This window comes from Anopheles coustani, chromosome 3 (genome assembly GCF_943734705.1).
Source record: "Anopheles coustani chromosome 3, idAnoCousDA_361_x.2, whole genome shotgun sequence".
NCBI lineage: Eukaryota > Metazoa > Arthropoda > Insecta > Diptera > Culicidae > Anopheles > Anopheles coustani.
In genome coordinates this window covers 51,610,275-51,618,722 of record NC_071288.1, presented here as the reverse complement: position 1 = coordinate 51,618,722, position 8,448 = coordinate 51,610,275, and positions in this window count along the sequence as shown.

The window sequence follows — 8,448 nt, the reverse complement described above, 5'->3', positions numbered from 1 at the left end:
TTCCCATGACGCTAATCGTAAAGTGTTGCTGCAGTCCACCGACTACCTCAGCAAATTCTTCTTCCATGTCACAAATTACAATCACGTCGTCAACGTAAATAAGTACGAACATGCACTTATCTGATCTCTCCCGAATGTATAGGCATGGGTCCGCCAGTGACTGTGCGAACTCCATCTGCTTTAGAACTTCGTTAATTTTAATGTTCCAGACGCGTGCTGCCTGTTTCAATCCGTATATACTTCGTTGCAACAAACAAACTTCACCGTCGACGCCACTTTCATATCCCGGAGGTTGGCGCATAAAAATCTCCTCCTGTAACTGTCCGTGAAGATACGCAGTTTTTATATCGACGTGCTTAGTCATCATATTCCGCTGGCTTGCAACGGTCAACATTGTCCGGAATGTGACCTGCTTTACTACAGGAGCAAATACAAGGTCGTAGTCCGTACCGAACTTTTGGCAGAATCCCTGCGCCACTAACCGTGCTTTGAACCGCACGAGGTTGCCTTCCTCATCAGACTTGCACTTATAAATCCATTTTGAACCAATGGCTTTTCTTCCTGGAGGCAATTTCGTTAGTTTCCATGTGCCATTATCGTGATGTGATTGCATTTCGTCATCCATCGCTTCTTTCCATTTGGCACACTCCAGACTGGACACTGCTTCATTGTACGATCTTGGCTCAGTCACAATCTGTTTCGCCAAATTCACTCCTCCGGAGTACCTGGCTGGTGGAACACCTGCCGTTTTCCGGTGTGATCTGCGAATTTCTGTCGCGTTGTTAGAAGTAGGATCACCTTCATTGTCATTAAGTGACAATCCTTTCAGCCAGTCATCTTCGTTACAGTCATAGAAGTCATTCTCGGAATTTACATCACACTCCTCATTTTGAATCTTCCATTCATTAAGTGTCCACTCAATTTCACTGTTTGCGCTACCCAGATTCCGCTCGCTTTCGATTCCAACACGTTTCTCCTTAGATCCATCTCCAAGTTCTATGAAGCGAACATCTCTACTGATACTAATCTGTCCCGTACGCATATCGAGCATTCTGTACGCTTTGTGTTCCGCTGAATAACCCACAAATGTCATTTTTACTGCTTTGACATCTAGCTTGCTCCTTTTTGCCGATGGAATCAGTACATAGCCCGAGCACCCGAAAAGTCGTAGATGATTCAGTTCTGGTTTCCTGCCATACCACATCTCGAATGGTGTACGCCCTAGTGCTGCAGATGGTAAACGGTTCTGCAGATAGCAAGCGGTATTAGTTGCTTCCGCCCAATATCTCTTATGCATTCCTGCATCAACGAGCATGCAGCGGCTCATTTCGCATATGGATCTATTCTTTCGCTCCGCGACACCGTTTTGTTGAGGCGAGTAGGCTGTGGTATACTCTGCCTTTATGCCCTCGTCCGCATAAAATTTCCTCAACGATTTGCTGGAGTACTCTCCTCCTTGATCGGAACGAATTGCCTGTGGCTTGCGACCGAACTGGGTTTCAACCATTCTGACGTATTCCCGAATGCGATCTTCAACGTCAGATTTCTTCTTCAAGAAGTATACTTGGGTGTACCGACTATGATCATCAATTAGAGTCATAAAATAACGGCACCCACCCGGGGTTGTCTCCTCCATTGGGCCGCACACGTCACTATGGATGATGTCGAGTACCTTGGTCGATGTTTTCTCGGCCACTTTCGGGAAAGAGGGTCGAGCCATTTTACATTCGATACAGCACTCACATGTCCAGCGAATTCCACAGTCTACAATTTCTAAACCGGTTGCCAAATCTTTTTTCTTAATCTCATTGAGAACTTCTGGATCCCGATGTCCGAAACGCCTGTGCCAAGTGTGCTGACATTTAGTGTTGTGCTGCTGGGTGGTCGTTTTCATCACTTTTTCTCCGGCAAGTCGAAGCCAATACATGTCACTTCTCTTGTCCGCTATGGCTAGCGTTGTTTTTTCAAATACCAATTTGCAGCCTTTCTCATCGAAAACTGTATTAACACCCTTTTCAGCAAGCTTTCCAACAGAAATCATATTGCCTTGCAAAGTAGGAACATACAGAACCTCTGTTAATGTAAGGTTAATTGTTTTCCCGTTCTCACTTGCACACTTTATCAAACAATTACCGACGCCTTCAACTCGATTTTCATTGCCATCAGCTACGGCGACACTCAAACAGCCTCCTAGCTTTAGGCCCGTGAACGCGTTCCTGTCACTACACATGTGTGACGTGGCACCCGAGTCAATCAGCCATGTATTGGTGCTATTTGCTGTTCCACACGTACGCACCATAAACGTGAACGATCTTGCATCATTTTCACGAACTAGTTTTACTCGATGATTACCGTTTGGTTTCCGCTGATTTTTCGGCATTCCTCCTCCATTCTTGCGAGCCAAGAATTCCTTACACTGTTGCTTCTTATGCCCGGGCTGATGGCAAAAGAAACATACCATGTGTCTGGCCTCGCTTTTTAGGACCCGCTCTTCCTGAGCATTGTTGCCGTACAGCTTTTCACTCTCATCGATCAATTTTGCTCGAACTAAAGTGATCGTCAGCTCCGTGTCAGATCTGCTTTCCAGAGCAGTTGTTAGAGAGTCAAACGCTTTCGGTAGGCTCCTCAGGATCATCGCCACTTGCATGTATTCCGACAGCCTCTCACCGGCATCTTCTAGCCGAGAATACAGCTCCTCCATGGCGTAAAGAAACTCCTCCATGCTTTCACCTTCCCGGTAGTTTGTGCTGCAAATTTCCTTAAGCAGCGAAACTTTACCGGTCAGGGTTTGCTTTGAGTGATGCGCTTTCAGCGTATCCCAAGTTTCTTTTGCTGTGGCCTTGTTGATGATGAGGTTGTGTTGGCTGTCCTCCACCAACAGCGCAATCGTGGCACGTGCTTTTGAGTCCCCTTCCGTCCAAGCCGGAGTCACCGGGTTAGGAGCACTACCCTCCACAAAACACCACGTACCTTCTCTCATCAGCAGCATCTGCACCTTAAACGCCCACGCACGGTAGTTTTTACCGTTTAGCCGCATCACGCTGATCTTGGCCAAATCCATTTTTGTTTTTAGATATCCACGAATTTCCTTCGCAAAGGCGCTGGGCACATAACCTGTTGAACTCAATGAAAAACACACGTGCTTACACTTGGACGTTTTAGGCAAGAAGAGAGATTTATTTGACACTTCATCAGTGTTGCCAGTAATTCATAATGTGAGCTCTCAAGTTTGACAGCTCCTGTTCTATTCGACTGTTGCGTGTTGTAGACTGGTCTAACAAAAGTTTCACCCAAAGGAATGCCACCAGAAGCCCGGTCGGCTGTAGTGCCCAAGACGTGCGCGGGGAATCCCGACGGCTCTCAGACAGGGGGAGCTCACCACAAATCCCCCGAGCTCGTATCGCTCCCGTGAACCCATGAATGTGATTATGATATCAGCATTGAATATTTAAATTAATTAAATGAATTTCTTTGAGCATGGATTTCGTGTCTTTCGTGACCGGTGCTGAAGGAACTGTTGGTTCAATTTTCTTTGGTTTTCTTTTTTCCTCACTTTTGCTGCATGGCGTACATTTCCATTCCATTCAATTGTTTCTCACTCGTTCCACTGCGTTTTGATCAGCCGCAGGTTTTCTTTCATCGCTACAATTTTCCTTTTAACCTTTCTCTCTCTCTCTCTCTCTCTCTCTCTCTGTCCCTCTGCCGTCTCTGTTTCACCCGTAACAATCTGTCGGTTTTCGTCACCCAACCTCATCGTCGGCCAGATATGTTGGTGCCAAGTGTTTTTGCATTTACTGCGTTTTTCCTTCGCGCGTTCTATATGCTTCGCTTTCTTTGCCGTCCGACACTCATTTCACATTCTTTCCATCTTTGCAGTGTCTCATGAATATTGAAAGTTGTTAAGCAGATCATCAGTTTTCGTACCTTTGATTCCAAGCGCAGAGAAAAACCCCTTACTTATACACGGCACATTCTTGAGGCGCTTTATTGTTTTTTTCTTTCTTTTCTTTTGCTCGTCTATTTTCCTTGGAACTCCACAATCTTCACGCTGACGACAAGCTGGGCGCGAGACAAATTGTGGCCAGTGGGTTTTGATTTTCTCCAGCTCTGGTATTACTTAGTCTTTGCTTTGTTTTTTTTTTTTTTTGTTACTGCTCGTTCCGCCACGGGAATGTGGGACTTGAATGTGAGCGCTTCGAATTCCACGCTGCAAACGTCTTGCAACGTCAGGTGCTGTAAAATACATCGCATCAATTTCGATGCAGATTCGGTTCAAGCGGGGTGATAATTAAATTCCTCTTTCACCACGAAGCAGGTATTTAAAAAGTTTCCCCGGAGTGGCTCATGGTCTGAGGGTGTGATTTCATTTCGTTACGATCTTTTAAAAACGTTTCTTTAGAGGTCCTTTAGCTATTGTGAGAAATAACAAGGAAAGAAAAGCATTGGAGTATACAAAACTATGCCTGATTCATGCATTAAGTGCATTGCCATACTTGCAGGGAAAAGCTATTTTATTACTCCTTTTACCACTGTTTAGCGCGATGGCCAAGGCGTTTAGTGACACCTTCCAAAACATTAATACGATCGCCGGAGCTATTAAGACAGCGCGAGCGCCGTTTAGCAACTCCATCCAAAGCATTAAGAAGATGACAGACCCTTCTAAGATACAAAAGGTCAAAAATTCAAACCACGAAATGAAGCATCCACCTCTACAATCGACTCTTTGAACAAAAGCGCTCACAAAAGGCTCGGAAAAATGACTGCCGCTAAAAGGTGCGGCGAACGGTCTAATAGGTGCGGTCAACGCGCAAAGGGTGCTCCCATTATCTTAGAAGGGTCTGTCATCTTCTAATGCTTTGGATGGAGTTGCTAAAGGGCGCTCGCGCTGTCTTAATAGCTCCGGCGATCGTATTAATGTTTTGGAAGGTGTCACTAAACGCCTTGGCCATCGCGCTAAACAGTGGTAAAAGGTGTATTTTTCTTGTCTTGGCAATGTTTGCAAAGTTTTGTGTTCTTTTAATTTCAAACTATAGTAATAGTTAACGGTGTGTATCGTATCATTTATTGAGTGTTTAAAATCCAATGATACAAGTTAAATAATTTACTGAAATCTCACTTCTCACTCACCGATACTGGTCCTACCCCTAAAGCACACGAATATGTAAATATATTTAATTACAGGTGTAAGATAAATTCTACCGCATTTTACGAGTAAATTAAATACGAAACGAATCATTCAGGCATAAAGTTACTAGCATAAAGTTCAAATATACCCTATTAAAGCTTTAAAGCAACTACACCTGATAGAGATTAGCAGGCACAAAGGTAAAACTTTGAAACACACGCGCACTTCACAAGATCAACACTGCCAACTTGGAACTATTTAATCTCTCCATTTCGCAACAAATAGCCTAGCTGACAGCAAACTGAATCATTCGTGTATTTATACACCGAACTTGCACGGTTCCGCAGCCGAAACAACTTTCCCGATAGCTTCACGCCACGGACTCACGGACGAAAAAGACAAATGGCTTTGCAGCAAAAGTTTGTCAACTTCCGGTCCAACTGCTTGACTTTCGCGTTCGCGGGACGCGCAACAAAAAGCAACCGAACCGCCACCTCTTGCGACGGTTTCTCCAGCGGGAAGTGCGGGTACTTTGGCCTACCGAGGCCACTCTCCCGACCCCTCTCGCACACCCGCACATACCCAGTTTCCGCCGCCCAGCACGGAGCGTGGTTGAGTGAATTTGATGTAGTGGCCAAGTTGTGCCACATACCGTTCGCAGAAACCTCAACGCTCGACGGCTTCTTCATCCTTCCAGCAAACAGTACGCCACGCCGTACGCCGGGTGACCGGCGCTGCTTAAATCTACTGCATATTTTATTCATAAATCATCCGAGTGATGAGAATTTTATTTGTTGAAAAAATTTATCCTCCAAACGTGATTCAATTTGCATTGCACGTGAGCGCGTATGCGAAGCGTTCGCCACAACCCACTCGAGACCCGTGGAAGCCTTCTCCGGACAGACAGAGCGTACGTAAGATCGGCTGGCTCGGCCCCGCCGTTGGCCGGATTGCGCTCGGGACGTTTGAAAAGGGATGCCAACCGGGAGCCAAATCCCATTCGCGTCCGGTGTGACAACATCGCGTTGCCCCACGCGGAGTGTGACCGTGTGGCACGTAAAACATTTCAGCACCGTCTCTGGGTGCGGGAGAGGAAATACAAAAAAAAAATAAGAACGTAAGAAGACGAACACGTCATTCCTCCCGTGCCATGACCCCCGATTCGAACGATGGAAAAAAAGGAAACGACACTCAAACGGAAATCATCCAACATCAGCTAAATCGTACTGCCGCGTCTTGCGACCGTTGTCGTTGAGGAGGGTGTGAGGCCCACCGCTTTTCCCGTGACAGTGACGGACTAGCTTCTTTGTAGTGAGGTGGCAGCAGCGGGGGAGGAATGACGACCCTCCGCCATCATATACCATACGGCACCCACTCCGGCTGCTGTGGAGAAAATGAGAAATGATAAACTTTTTCGATTTGCCAGTCATCTGCTGAAGTTCCGTTCCGTTTGGCTTGGAACGGGAAATGGAAAACACGAAAACATGGGCCCCACAGACCAAACATCCTGGGCGGCCGGTTGGAAGGGGGGCTGACGTGGTGATGCGCATCTCACACGAATCCTGGACGGCCTTCCAGGGAAGCAACAGGGATTAAATTTTAGATCATATTTACTGCTGCTTTCTATTATGCGCCCTCGTTCGGATGTTGGTCAAGTTGAACGTGTTGTCACTAAGCGATGTTTAGAGGGGGAGAGAGAAACAGAAAGACACTGCAGCTGTTCCACACTAACGGACGGATAAAGCTCGTTTGCTGGTAACTCATTCGAACGCCATTTGACAGATGCCCCATTTCCGGCAGTTGAAAGCAGCTTGCCCAACATCCACACCACGATACACTACTAAGGTTAATATTACTGCACGGAATGACCAATGAAGAAATAGTTGTTTCTACAGTAAGTCAATAAAATATTCCAACTTTAACACTTGGACGCCTTTACTTTTACGTTTTGAACAATTAAAAAATCAAAACTCTTTTTACCACTTTCCTGGTCAAATCGCCAAAGGTTCACTGCACTCTTGCTCTTTACATTAATGGATATGCAGAACTCACGTACTGGTCAAGTGATTTTGGCAGTCTTTGTAATTTTTAAAATATTAAGAATTCCCCTACCGAAAGCGGATAAAAAGGTCCCAAAGATTGGTTTCTAACTTCGTAGACCAAGGGTCGCCATACATTTCCCAAAAAAGGCCAGATGATTAAAAGGAAACCGAAAGCGCGGACCGGATACCTTAAACGATGATTTAATGTTTTCAAAGTACTACCCTTTGGAACGGAGTATCAACTATCTGAATAGTAAAGTTACATGAAAAATGTAAATGACAAAATATGTTGAACTTTATTTTTGAATTTTGATTTTGTTTTTTCAACATAAAACGAGGTCTTTCAACAATATTAATCTTAATTTTTGGGAAAAAAACAAACCTGACATCGTGAGCAAATCTGATAAAAATTGAGCCCTGTTTTAAACCATAGAGTAACCACATTGGTCTTTGAGGTCTAGTTTCAATAATAAGTTGTCTCATGTCAGCCCGGTTAGTTCTTTGATGTTTGCAGATACCATTTATAAAATGTTTTTATTTCTGCTCCATTATAGAACATCCTATGAAAAGACTTGCACGCCTGTACAACTCAAATATTGATATTATTTATTCATTAGTCATTCAATTTGATCTCCAATGCAGTTTTTTTTCCATAAAAGTAATCTAAAAGTAACGCTTCTGTAATGTTAAAAACATATTGCAAAACTATAATAAATGTTGCTTATTATTTATCAATGCTCAATGTTTTATTTTGTAAGAAATTACTGTACATGTAACGATACTTTAGCAAGTGACTATAAGCGATCCACACGTCAATAGCAATAGTCCATTCATGTCCAAGTGGAAAACTTTGATTGAACCATTTTAATCCACTACTTGGTTTACGTTCACTTTCGGCTGCAATGGTAGCTGTTATCATCATTTTAGATCTCCTGTTCTCATCGCCTCCTTCCTCCCCCCTCCCACTCATCTCTCTCTTTTTAACATCACTTACTTCAGTCGCAAGATTAACGAAGGTAAGCTTACCGGACTGATTCGAGCGAATCAAAAACAGAACCCCATACAGAAGCGAAAGTAGCAATGAACTCCAACCTTCGTATATTGCAAATAAACAGGAAAAGGGGAACTAATCCTCCGCATAGAAGGTTTCACCATGTCACCACCTGAATGCCCTACTCAAAGCCTCCATCTCCGGGCATTCAGATTGAACGAATGTGGATCTATTTTTGAAACCACTCCTAAACCCATATGTGCCGTGTGCTCTTTTCAAGTGATACCAGA